Consider the following 13,164-nt stretch of genomic DNA (forward strand, 5'->3'; position numbering starts at 1 on the left):
AAATATCCAGTGAGCGGCAGTTCTGTGGGCGAAAATGCCTTGTTGATGCCAGAGGTCAGAGGAGAATGGCCAGACTGGTTCGAGCTGATAGAAAGGCAACAGTAACTCAAATAACCACTCATTACAACCGAGGTATGCAGAAGAGCATCTCTGAACGCACAACACGTCGAATCTTGAGGCAGATGGGCTACAGCAGCAGAAGACCACACCGGGTGCCACTCCTGTCAGCTAAGAACAGGAAACTGAGGCTACAATTTGCACAGGCTCACCAAAATTGGACAATAGAAGATTGGAAAAACGTTGCCTGGTCTGATGAGACTCGATTTCTGCTGCGACATTCGGATGGTAGGGTCAGAATTTGGCGTCAACAACATGGAAGCATGGATCCATCCTGCCTTGTATCAACGGTTCAGGCTGGTGGTGGTGGTGTAATGGTGTGGGGGATATTTTCTTGGCACGCTTTGGGCCCCTTAGTACCAATTAAGCATCGTGTCAACGCCACAGCCTACCTGAGTATTGTTACAAACGGGGATACATTTTACAGTGTTTTGGCTGACTTGGATATTGAACCTTATTTATTCGAGCCAGAGTATACAACCAAAGAAGTGCAGCAGAGAGAGGATGAAGCTGCTGCTGCATAAGCCGAGCAAGAGGATATGGCAGGCAGCGACTACCCAGAACCTCAACTGCCGAGAGCAAACAACAACTGGTAGTGCTGTTGCTCAAATTGTCCTCTGCTGCCAACAGAAATTGAATTATTCTGCTAGAAGGAATTTCAGCATGGGCAACTTTTGTTGGATGCAGTCATACCAACATGTACCCTGGCTCTGCCAAATGACAGAAGCTAAGCAGGCATGGGCTTGGCTACTACTTGGATGGGAGAACTCCCGGGAAAATTTAGTTGCTGCTGAAAGTGGTGTTGGTGGGTCATTAAGGGACAGTTTTCCCTCTGGTCCTAATAAAAACAACAAATATCAAATCCCAATGCCCCAGTGCAGTGACGGGGACATTGTGCTGTAGGAGATGCCGTCCTTCGGATGAGACGTTAAACAGAGGTCCTGACTCATTTTGGTCATTAAAGCTCCCATGGCACTTATCGCAAGTGTAGGGGGATCCCTGGTGTCCTGGCAAAATTACCAAACTGGCTCTCTTCATTTGGTCACCTAATCATACCCCCATGTAATTGGCTCAATGATTCCTCCCTCTCTAACTCAAGCTGATGTGTGGTGAGCGTTCTGGCGCAAAATGGCTGCTGTGCATCACCAAGGTGGGTGCTACACACTGGTGGTGTTTGATGTGAGTTACCCCCTTCAATGTGAAGCACTTTGGGTGTATAAAAAAGGGCTATATAATTATTATTATTATTTCTTCCATGTTTCTTGTATTACATCCTGTAAAGCCAGGTCCAAACTATGGACCTGAGGTACTATAGGGCAGATGTCACTTGACTGACAGTACTCGTCATAATATGTGGGTTGTTCTGGACTGCATGGATATTAATGTTGCCTGGAATACAGTTGATGAACTTTTCCATTCCCTTTCCTCCTGAGTCCTAGAGCTTCGATGACCACTGGTGTTGTTTCGGTCTTCATACCCCACATCCTGTTGATTTCAATCTCCAGGTCTTTGTACTTGGTCAGCTTCTCTATGACTTTCACTGAGGTGCAAGGCAGAAGAGCAGTGGTGATAGTGACTCCCCTTGGAAGATTTCGCTTTTGATGTTGATTGGTCTCGATGTTGATGATCCCTCTGCATGATGAAGATTCAGGGTGGTCTTCCAGGTCTTCATGCTCTCCGTGATGAATTTAACAGTTGTTGGGCAGACTCTGTAGATCTTGAGGCTCTTCTCTATCCAGGAGTGAAGCATGCTGTCAAATACCTTCCTGTAGTCAATCCATGCTACTGACAAGTTCTTTTTCTTCGAGTTGACCTCTTGCAATATGGCTTTATTGATGAGTAGCTGGTCCTTGCATCCGTAGCTACCTTTCTTACATCCCTTCTGTTCTGCTGGTATTATTATTATTACCGATGCCAACACCAAGACAGCCCGTGTGTGCGTTACTATGCATGGAAGTTTTACTCCTCAAATGGACAGTCGTGTGTGGGATACTTTCTTCAGGATCCTGAAGATAAAAAGGAAAAGACAACCAAGACCAGCAGTGCTGGCAGATAACCACTGAGTGAGTATGCTATATTTTGGCCTACAAAGTTGCACTTTAATGTCAAAATCTAAATTTACTAAAACAATACAGCCTATAGGCTACCCTTCTTCAACTAAACAAAATAAATGATCTTGAGATCTTTGCTAAGCAATAAGCTGTTAAAACAGGCTGAAGAGCTGTCTGACATGACTTGAATTAAAAAAAAAAACGTCAGATGTAGGACGCCTCCTCTTGCAGCCTCCAAATGAACTAACAGGTGGGGATAACATAATTATGCTACTAAATGATCAGGGTGCACAACTGAACATACAGTTTTTGGTCTCGTTCTCAAATATGATTTATGAATTGCATTGATTTTCAGCACCAACCGATCGGATAGCAACCAATAAATTTGCCGTAACTGTCATTTAGTCACTGCCATTTTGTGAAAGACTCGTCAAAAATCAGTGCAACAAAAACGTAGATGTGGCCCAACTCCAACTGCCAGTTTCTATTCGCGCATGCTTTGATTTGTGCTTTACAGGTTAATTATTTACCGAGTTGAATTCTTGAGGAGGCAAACCATTAGATTAGCGAAATAAAAGTTAAAAAAATCGCACAAAACATCGCCCAAAAAACAAAAACCGCAGATTGGACATGAAAAATTGCCGATTGCCAATATATTCGTCCAAACGGTCAAGTCTAGTGTGTATCCCTCTTGGTTGTCGTCTTGACAAAAAACAGTGTGCTCAGTTCCCTCCTTCACATCAGTTGTTCATTTCCTTAAATTTTAATGAGTGTTAAATTGAGTAAACCAAATGCTCAGTGACAACAACTCCAAGCTGCATGTTGGCTTAACTTTGCCTTGTGCCTGTAAAGTTCCTCATTTCTTATAATGTTGGTATGTTTTTTTCACCGCTGATCAAAAATTGAGGTATTGGTAACTGTCTAACTGGAGTGTGGTAAAGATGTAGCTGATAAAAATGTCTCCCCAACGTCGAATAGTTCATTAGATCACATGAAATACACGACATTAACAAGCTCCAGATTAGTCCCGCATATCTCAAGACAAGTGAGAAGAGAACGGCAAAAGTGTATCATGTAGAAATGTTTAAGTTGAAATGGCTAAAAATGTTCTTCCTTTTGCAACCAGTAGTATGTTTACTCTGGGCCCCATTACTTACAGCAAAAAGCTAATTAAGGAAATAAGTTATTAGGGCCTTTAATGTATGCTTTGACTGATTTTTTTCTTTCTTTCTTTTTTTAGCTGATTTAGATCAAATAGCTAAACTTAACTCTATTATAATGAAAGAAAATTGGTTTGCAGCCAGGGTAAGAGAAGCATTAAGATGTAAATACATACATGATACACAAAAACAACATGAAATGACAAACATCTCACACATTGAAAATCAAAATATAACATTCATATAGTATGCACATTAGAATTCAAAATATAGGATTAAAGCGAAGTGCCAAGTTTTAAAGAACCCACACACATTACATTATAGAGTTTAAACTGTTAATAGCCACTGGAATAAAGGGTCACTCAGACCCTGGTCTTGATTTTAGGCACATATGACAGTGACCGGAAGGGAGGAGCTCAAATTCATTAAGGAGTGGGTGATCAGGGCAGGCAAGATGGAGTTGGCCCTCCTGGTGACCTGTGCTAAGAATATGTCTTGGAGCTTTCACCCTCATCAGCTTAGCTAGTCTGTACCTATTTATAAGGCAAGACTGCCAAACCAGGTAGTGATGCTTAAAGACATAACAGATCCAATAAAACAAGGACATCGAAACATTGCACATTGAAACATTGCACACTCTAAATGAACTCAATCTCCTTAGGAATAACATAGATTTTTGGGCCGTTTTGCACATAAAATCAGTGTGTGACAGGCGTCTGGGTGGTGTTGCAGTCTATTCCGTTGCCTACCAACACGGGGATTGCCGGTTCGAATCCCCACGTTACCTCCGACTTGGTCATGCGTCCCTACAGACACAATTGGCCATGTCTGCGGGTGAGAAGTCGGATGTGAGTATGTGTCCTGGTGGCTGCACTAGTGCCTCCTCTGGTCAGTTGGGGCGCTTGTTCAGGAGGGAAGGGGAACTGGGGGGGAATAGCGTTGTCCTCCCACGTGCTACATCCCCCTGGCAAAACTCCTCACTGTCAGGTGAAAAGAAGCGGCTGGCCACTCCACATGTATGGGAGGAGGCATGTGGTAGTCTGCAGCACTCCCCGGATCAGCAGAGGGGGTGGAGCATGTCTGGGACGGCTCGGAAGAGTGGGATAATTGGCTGGATAGAATTGGGGAGGAAGGGATTTAAAAAAAAAAAGATCAGTGTGACCCAAACCGTAACTTGTTGTCGATGATAATGCCCAAATAATCTAGTCTTTGGGGGACAACAAAAACAACCTAACTGCTGTGTTTTTGAATGCAAAATCTTCAGGGTTGGGAGACAGTGAGTTATTTCATTTCTAATCACCATCATTCAGAAACATGAACTGGTAATTACTGGTCATGTCATGTTTTACAAAAGCAGAAACGTATTACATAATGTAATACATTGCAGCTATAAGAGCAATAGTCATTTGGCTCTGTTGGCTGCTTTTGCAAATACTCTTGTGTCCTAAAATAGCTTTTATTTCACTCTACTTTTAAAAGAAGTTTAAACAAGATTCAAATTTTGGAATTCAGTTCATGATTAATTTAGGACCGTGTTCACATTTAGATTTTGGCGCCATAAGTGACTTGACTTTCAGTGTGGATCCTGTCCTTAAGCACCAAGAAGAAAGAGGGAAAGACTAATCCCTCTGAACAAAAAGGACGTACTAATAAATAAATAAAACTATCTGTTCCTCTGTTGTTTGCACAATTTGTGAAATATTCTGAAAAAAAAATTCTATTCTTAATTGATGAACATTTGTCAGAGTAATTTCCTGCAACAAAAGCATGTGTCAGCTGTGACCATCTGCTGAGTGATTGGTGGCCCCGTCCCTGCAGCGGTAACATATTTGCTCTTTATGAAAATGAATTAACTCCAGTCCTAACTCATTAGGAGGCACAATTAATTGTTTTCTCTGGCTCAGTAACATGAAGACTTGCAAATAAGAAGACATATATCAAACTTAAAATTACCAGCAACCAGATTTATAAGAAGTAGCATGAGCTGGTGTGACTGCTAATTTCTGCCCACTCCAATTTTGGCAGACTGATGCATACGTTCTCTGGTTTTCATCACTTTATTAAAATAAAGTTGACATTGGTTGTTTTCTGGTGTACCGACTCACGTAAAAAAATATATCAGCCCTCATAGGCTACTATCACTTGAAAAGCCATTTTGTTTATGTGTGATATCCATGCATTATAATTTCATGTTCAAGGTTACAGATATTCAACGTATGTAAATGTTGATAAGCATGCTCTTGAACTGTTTTGTGTGTGTGTGTGTGTGTGTGTGTGTGTGTGTGTGTGTGTGTGTGTGTGTGTGTGTGTGTGTGTGTGTGTGTGTGTGTGTGTGTGTGTGTGCACGCATCTACTACTACAACTACTTTCGGCTGCTCCCATTACGGGTCGCCACAGCGGATCATCCGTTTCCATTTCCATTGTGTGTGTGTGTATGCATGCACAGGGTGATGTGATGCGTCTAGTGCAGTAGTTAGAGGAAAGATGCATGCTTGCTTACCGCCTGCTTTTCTAACTTCTCGCTTACAGCTTGCTGCTACTGGCTAGCCCTTGTGGTGAACAAGGAAGCAGTCCAGAGCGTAAGCCTTCCCGCGCCAGTATATAAAATAATAATAATAATAATGATAATAAACTTTATTCGTATAGCACCTTTCATACATAAAATGCAGCTCAAAGTGCTTTACATTAAAAACAAGGGAAACAATAAAACTAAACAACAATACAGATAAAATACGTTAAAAGTAGTAAAACACAGACCTAGGCAAAAAAAACATAAAACAAGGCAAGGAATAAAACCACAGCACAAGATAAAAAAAATAAGAGTAAAAGAAATAAAATGGAATTAATTAAAAGCAAGAGCATAAAAATGGGTCTTGAGCCGATTCTTAAAACTATCTATGGATGTTGCTTCTCTTATTTGTTGGGGGGGAGTCTATTCCAAGCTGTCGGTGCATAAAAACAAAATGCTGCTTCGCCATACTTTTTGTAGTTCATTCTAGGGACATGGAGCAGGCCAGCACCAGAGGATCTAAGAGAGCGGCTCGGAACATAATCAGATAAGCAGTAAGATAGGTATGAGGGTGCTAAACCATGTAGAGCAGGGGTCTCAAACTCAACTTACCTGGGGGCCGCTGGAGGTAGAGTTTGGGTGAGGCTGGGCCGCAAGTATTCAAAAAAAAAAAAGTACAACCGATTCAATGTTCTCAATCCTTTTTATTATTTATTTATTTATTTATTTATTTATTTATTTATTTATTTATATATACAGGTGATCAAAACAAGACAGGTAACAGTACAAGTGCAGGAACAAAAATGAACAGTGTGAGACAGAAAGGGGACACCAGGTTCTGTTATGACAAGATGGAATACTAATAAGCTAATAAGCTAAAAAAAAAACAAAAAAAACAACAAAAACAAACATGCTATCAAATAAGCTCATTGACCTGCACTGCAAGTCAATGAGCTCCATTTGAAGCACAGGAGGGGCATCTTGCACATCAAAGGAGAAGGGGTCAGGAAAAATTTGAAAAGTTGCTCTGTGTGTGTTGAACTCTGCAAACCTGTGATCAAATTGCTCCTGTAGCTTCACAATGGCATCAGCATACTTCTCACCACTGAATGGTGTGCCTGCATCCATGAGTGCCTTGCATGCTGGGAAATGGCAGAGGTTTGTCTGAGAGAGCTGGGCTTTCCATAACACAAGTTTTGTGGAGAATGATCTCACGTTGTCATAGGCAGCACTGACAAGCTGCCCCTGGTTTTGTAATTTCTTGTTAAGTACATTCAGCTCATGTGTGATGTCAACAAGGAAAGCTAAGTCCATGAGCCATTTGGGATCACTTAGCACAGGAACAGCCATCCCAGCCTTCTCCATGAAGGCTTTCACTTCTGCTCTCAACTCAAAAAACCTCTTCAAGACGTTTCCCCTGCTGAGCCAACGTACCTCAGTGAAGTAGAGCACATCCTCATATGCTGACTCTATTTCCTCCAAAAAGGCGCAGAACTCCCGGTGCTTTAAACCCCTGGATCTGATATGGTTGATGGATTTCACAATGACAGACATCACATTGTCAAACTTCAGGCATTTGCTGCAAAGGGCCTGCTGATGGATAATGCAGTGCAGAGCAATGGCCTCCTCCACACCCTCCTCTTCCATTTTTTTTTGAACAAGTGCCACCACTCCATTTCTCCTCCCTGTCATTGATGGCGCTCCGTCGGTTGTTATTCCAGCAAACCTCTTCCATGGCAAACCCGCATCCACAATGGCATCACACAGCTGGCGGAATATCTCCTGAGAGGTGGTCTGGCCATGCATTGGAATCACTGTGAGCAACTCCTCCATCACTTCAAAACTGTCGTCAACACCACGGACATAGATTGCGAGCTGCGCAGTGTCAATGATGTCTGTGCTCTCATCAAGAGCGACTGAGTATGCACAGAAACGTTTGGCTTTCTCACACAGTTGATCATATATGTTACCTGACAGGTCAGAAATGCGTTCTGCCACTGTGTTGGCTGAAAGGCTGATGTTGCTAAACTGACCCTTCTTTTCCAGACAGACTATACTTGCAGCCTGTAACATGCACTTTTTAACAAACTCCCCTTCTTTGAATGGCTTTCCCGACTTAGCAATCATCTCACTCACCACGTAGCTAGCTTCGAATGCTGCATCATTATCTTTGCTAGCTTTCTTGAAGAAATCTTGTCGCTTCAGTAAACATGTTTTAAGATTGGCGACCCGTTTCTCTCTCTCATCTCCCTGGTATTTTGTATACTCATCAGCATGTCTAGTCGAGTAATGACGTCTGATGTTGTATTCCTTGTGCACCGTAACTTTCTCGGTGCATATAAGACACGTCGGGCTGCCTCTGTGCTCAACAAAAAAATATGCTGTCTCCCACTTTTCCTGAAATTGTCTGTGCTCGTCACCAACTTCTCTCTTCACGGCAGGTTTTGAGAAAGACATAACTGGGGTTTGCTGACAGGATATATTTTCCTTCCACTTGGTGTCGCTCCGGAATCAAGTTTCAACCGTTGCTAATTCGCGCTGCCCATTATGGTGCGTTCAAGTTGTGCTCGGAAGTCGGACTTTCTGAGCTCCGAGTTGGACATTTCAACTGGAAGTCTGAAATCCGAGTCGTTCCAATTTACAACTTCCAACGTAACGGGAACGCACCATGACTTGACAACAAACGCGACACCGGAAGCTGTCATGAGCCTGCGCTATGGTAGCTCATAAGTGAAAAATAAAAGCCCAGGGCAAGCGCGGGCCACACTAACACTAAACTTTGATGTCAAGTAGGGGGGCCACAAAATAGCATCCCGCGGGCCGCGAGTTTGAAACCCATGATGTAGAGCTTTAAACACAAATAAAAGAATTTTAAAATCAACACAGGAATTTACACAGGAAGCCAGTGTAAAGATACTAAAACTGGGGTAATGTGATCTCTCATACTGGTTTTTGTTACGACCCTTGCTGCCGCGTTCTGTACTAGTTGCAGCCTATCGATACCTTTTTTGAGTAAACCAGTAAGAAGTGCATTGCAATAGTCTAGATGCGAAGAGATAAAAGCATGCGTCACCTTTTTGGCGTCTTCCAGGGAGAGGTAGGGTCTAATTCTAGCAATATTTTTAGGTGAAAAAGGCACCCTTTGTAACATTGTTGATATGTGATTGAAAATCCAACTCAGAGTCAGTGATGACACCCAGGTTTTTTACTACAGTCTTATTCTTCTACAGCCAGACTTTCCGTTCTACTTGATATCATTTCTCTCTGCGTATTAGTGCCTATAATGACAATTTCTGTCTTGTCTTCGTTCAATCTGAGAAACTTTCACTCATCCATTGTTTAATACTAGACAGACAATTCATCTAGGGATTGAGAGCACTGGGGTATCTGGTGCTACAGATAAATATAACTGAGTATCATCAGCATAAAAATGGAAATTCACTCCATGATCACAGATAATTTTCCCAAGCGGCAGCATGTGCAGGCAGAACAATAAAGAACCAAGAATGGAACCCTGCGGAATACCTGAGAAAATTACATGTTTGTCTGAGAAATGGTCAGAAAGACTAACAAAATAGCTTCTGCCAGTGAGATATGTGTAGAACCATGATAGGGCAGTGCCTGAAAGGCCAATCCAATTCTCAAGGCGGTCTAAAAGTAAATCATGATCGATTGTATCGAAGGCAGCCGTCAGATCAAGGAGTAAAAGAATGGAAAAATGTTTATTATCAGTGCTCACTCTGAGATCGTTGACTATTTTTACAAGCGCCGTTTCAACACTGTGTCCCTTTCTAAAAACGGACTTAAATTTATCATGAATCTTGTTTTCATGCAAAAACCCATCCAGTTGTTTATACACTGCCTTTTCCAAAATCTTGCCCAGAAAACGCAGATTAGAAATAGGCCTATAATTGCTCAGCACTGACGGATCAAGATTATTCTTCTTGAGTAAGGGCTTTACTATAGCCGTTTTCAGTGAATCGGGAAAGATACCCGATTCTAAAGAACAATTTACAATATCCAAAACATCCCCAATCAAACTATCTAAGCCCTCTTTAAAAAAGGCAGTGAGAATTGCATCCAGAAAGCAGGTGGATGATTTCATCTGCAAGATGGTTTTACAAAGTTCCTCTTCACTAATTTTGCAAAAGGAAATTAGATTTCTCTGAGAGTGGTTACAAGTAGTTTGACTGTTTGGATTAACAAACTTATTTATGATACCTGCTCGGATATTAATGATTCTATTATCAAAGAATGATGCAAACTCATTACATTTTGATTCAGATGCTGCGCATAACTGCTTATGAGACTGGGGAGAATTTATAAGGAGATCGATTGTGGAAAATAAGACTCTGGAGTTATTCCGGTTTTCCTTTATAATGCCAGAGAAGTAAGCCTGCCTTGCGCAGCACAGAGCTTTGTTATAAACAAATATAGATTTTCTAAAAATCTCACCGTGGATTGTAAGCTTACTTTTTTTCCATATTCACTCTGCTCTACGGCAATCCCTCTTGAGCAAACATATTTGCTCAGTCTTCCAGGGTAATACTGTAGTCTGTGATTTTTTTCTTAGTTTTCATAGGAGCCACTATGTTGAGAGCTGACTAGTTGAAAGCTGAAGTGGTTAACTTTATCATGCACTGAGGAAATATTAGCTGACAGAGGAATACTGTGCAGGTGATGAGGGAAGTTAATGACTGCAGAAGGACTAAGAAAACGTCTTTTTATAATACACTCTGTGTTGTTTTTTGCTAAGTCAGAGACAATCGTGCGAAAAAACACAGTAGTGATCTGATAAATAAGTATCACAACATTGTCAACAGCAATATTTAGGCCTCTAGAGATCACTAAATCTAGGGTGTGGCATAGGTTGTGCGATGGCCCAACAACATGTTGAATAGAATCAAAGGAAAGCAGAAGTTGTACAAACTCCATAGCTTTGCCGTCTGAGGCGTTACCCACATGCAAATTAAAGTCCCCAGAAATTAAAATTCTGTCATAATTAGTAAAACAAATCGACAGTAGTTCTGATATTTCAGGTAAAAATAAGGCTGTATGCTTTGGGGGCCAATAAATAGCAACCAGTAACACAGAAGACTGACTTTCCAATAAGATCGCCTGATACTCGAAGGATGAGAAACTGCCTAGATGCAAGCGCTTACATTTAAAAACATCTGAGAAAATGACTGCCAGTCCTCCACCTCTCTTACCCTCACATATAGAGTGGATGAAACTGTAGTTTGGAGGAGAGGCGTCAGCTAGAGGGGCAGCTCCATCTGAACCAAGCCAAGTTTCTGCTAAAAGAATAAAATCTAGCTTCTCCTCACAGGTAAGATCATTTATAGAGAAGGTCTTATTTGAAAGTGCCCTGATATTTAAAAAAGCCAGGTTTAGCTTTTTATTATGGCTGGGTCTTTCTGCAGGGCCAAGACATTTCAAAGGGACCAAATAAGACTCTCTGCTCAAAACTCTCTTTGCCCTGGTCTCCCTATTTGAGATGACAGTCTGAATATTACATACATCATAATCCTTATGTCATTTAGCTAGGCACTGTCCGATGTTGTGTGACAGCAGCTGAGCACCAGTTTCGTTTGGGTGGAGGCCATCCTTTTTCAGCAAGAGGGGTCTCGCTCAGAACAGGTTAAAGTGATTTACAAATTCAAGACCAGTAGCTGTGCAATAGTTTTGTAACCAGTGGTGTAGGGCATAAAGTCTAGACCACCTCTCACATCCTCTCCGGCAGGTAGGGAGGGGGCCAGAAACAACAATCTTAAGACCCAGGTCTAAAAGGAAAGAAAACAAGACATAGCTTCTCCTTCGTCAGGACTCCTGCCAGGCCTCCTCATGGCCACATACGGTAACTGGGTGCCTCGTGGCCTCAGGCAACCCTGGTAGGGGTTCTCAGAGCTGCAGTGCTCCCCAGAGGCTGTTTATGGCCAACCACAGCCTCACTGCCTTGTGGGAAGTCTATTGAGACAAAAGGCTAGGACAGCACACCCCGAGAGAAAAGCAACATGTTTGGTAGCACACATTAGGTGGTTCTTCGACAGTCTGGAGTTTCCGGTAGCCATCTGCAGTCATGATGGGTGACTGGCCGTCCTGAGTATAAGCCCTTGCCACCAAGACCAACCTGTCATGGCAAAGACAGTGCTACTGAGGACTGTGCATGCCCTGTGGCACTCTAAAAACCTCCTTGAGTAGGTCTCCACCTTCGGCCTTATACCTGGTTGAAGTCTGGTGGCGTTGGGGTATCTGGTGATGGAAGAAGGGTAGAACTGGCTTGGGATCTCCTAGTCAGAGCCCTGCACATCAGCAGCATGGGGTATATGGTTGCTAGCAGCTGGGATTGAGTGGCAGCTGCTTTCGGCAGACCCCCCCATGTGACTGAGCAGCCCTATTTAGGGACCACACTGCTCACCCCAACTGGAGAGGGGCCTAGAAAAGGTGGCCTAAAAATTGTTCACTCAACCAACCTCCTGGGTAAGTTACCACGCCTACCGGAAATTCTATCCTGCAGTAAAAACAAAAACAAGAAAATTATCCCATTCAAATTGGCAACATGGAATGTTAGGAGTCTCCTTGATAATGACTGGCAATAGACCAATAGACCAATAGACCTTTTTCTGGAGACGCCATCCCCTTGGCGGACAACATCAGCATGGTGTTGGACTGGCAATCAAGAACAGCATTCTACCCAGCCTCAGTGAAACACCAACCCGACTAAGTGAGAGGCTATTGATCCTCTGTATCCCCCTAGCAAAGGCATACTATGCCCCTCTGTTAAATGCATATGCGCCAACACTACCATCTGACAATGTTGCGAAGGACAGTATCTACCAACAACTAGGTGAGGCCCTTCATCGTATCCCTAAAAGGAAAAGATCCTTCTTCTGGGAGACTTTAATGCTAGAGTAGGAAAGAAAATTGGTATATGGAGTGGAGTACTGGGTAGGCATGGGGTTGGTCAGGTTAATGCAAATGGTCTGAGGCTGCTAACACTCTGTGCAGAGCATGACCTCGCCATTATGAACACACTGGTTTAGCAGAAGGCCAAATACAAAACATCCTGGATGCACCCATGATCTAAACACTGGCACCTGATTGATTATATCATTACAAGACGTACTGACACTAGTGATGTCTTGCTGACTTAGGCCATGAGAGGTGCAGAATGCTGGACGGATCACTGCCTGATCATGACTAAGCTCCACATCAAAGTGCGCCCCCCACATCATCTAAATAAATCCATAAAAAAGCAACTGAACTGGGCTAAATTGACGACAGCACCAGCACGGAATGAGTTCCATCACTGTGTAATCACGATGGC

This window comes from Lampris incognitus, chromosome 6 (genome assembly GCF_029633865.1).
Source record: "Lampris incognitus isolate fLamInc1 chromosome 6, fLamInc1.hap2, whole genome shotgun sequence".
In the NCBI taxonomy this organism is placed as follows: Eukaryota; Metazoa; Chordata; class Actinopteri; order Lampriformes; family Lampridae; genus Lampris; species Lampris incognitus.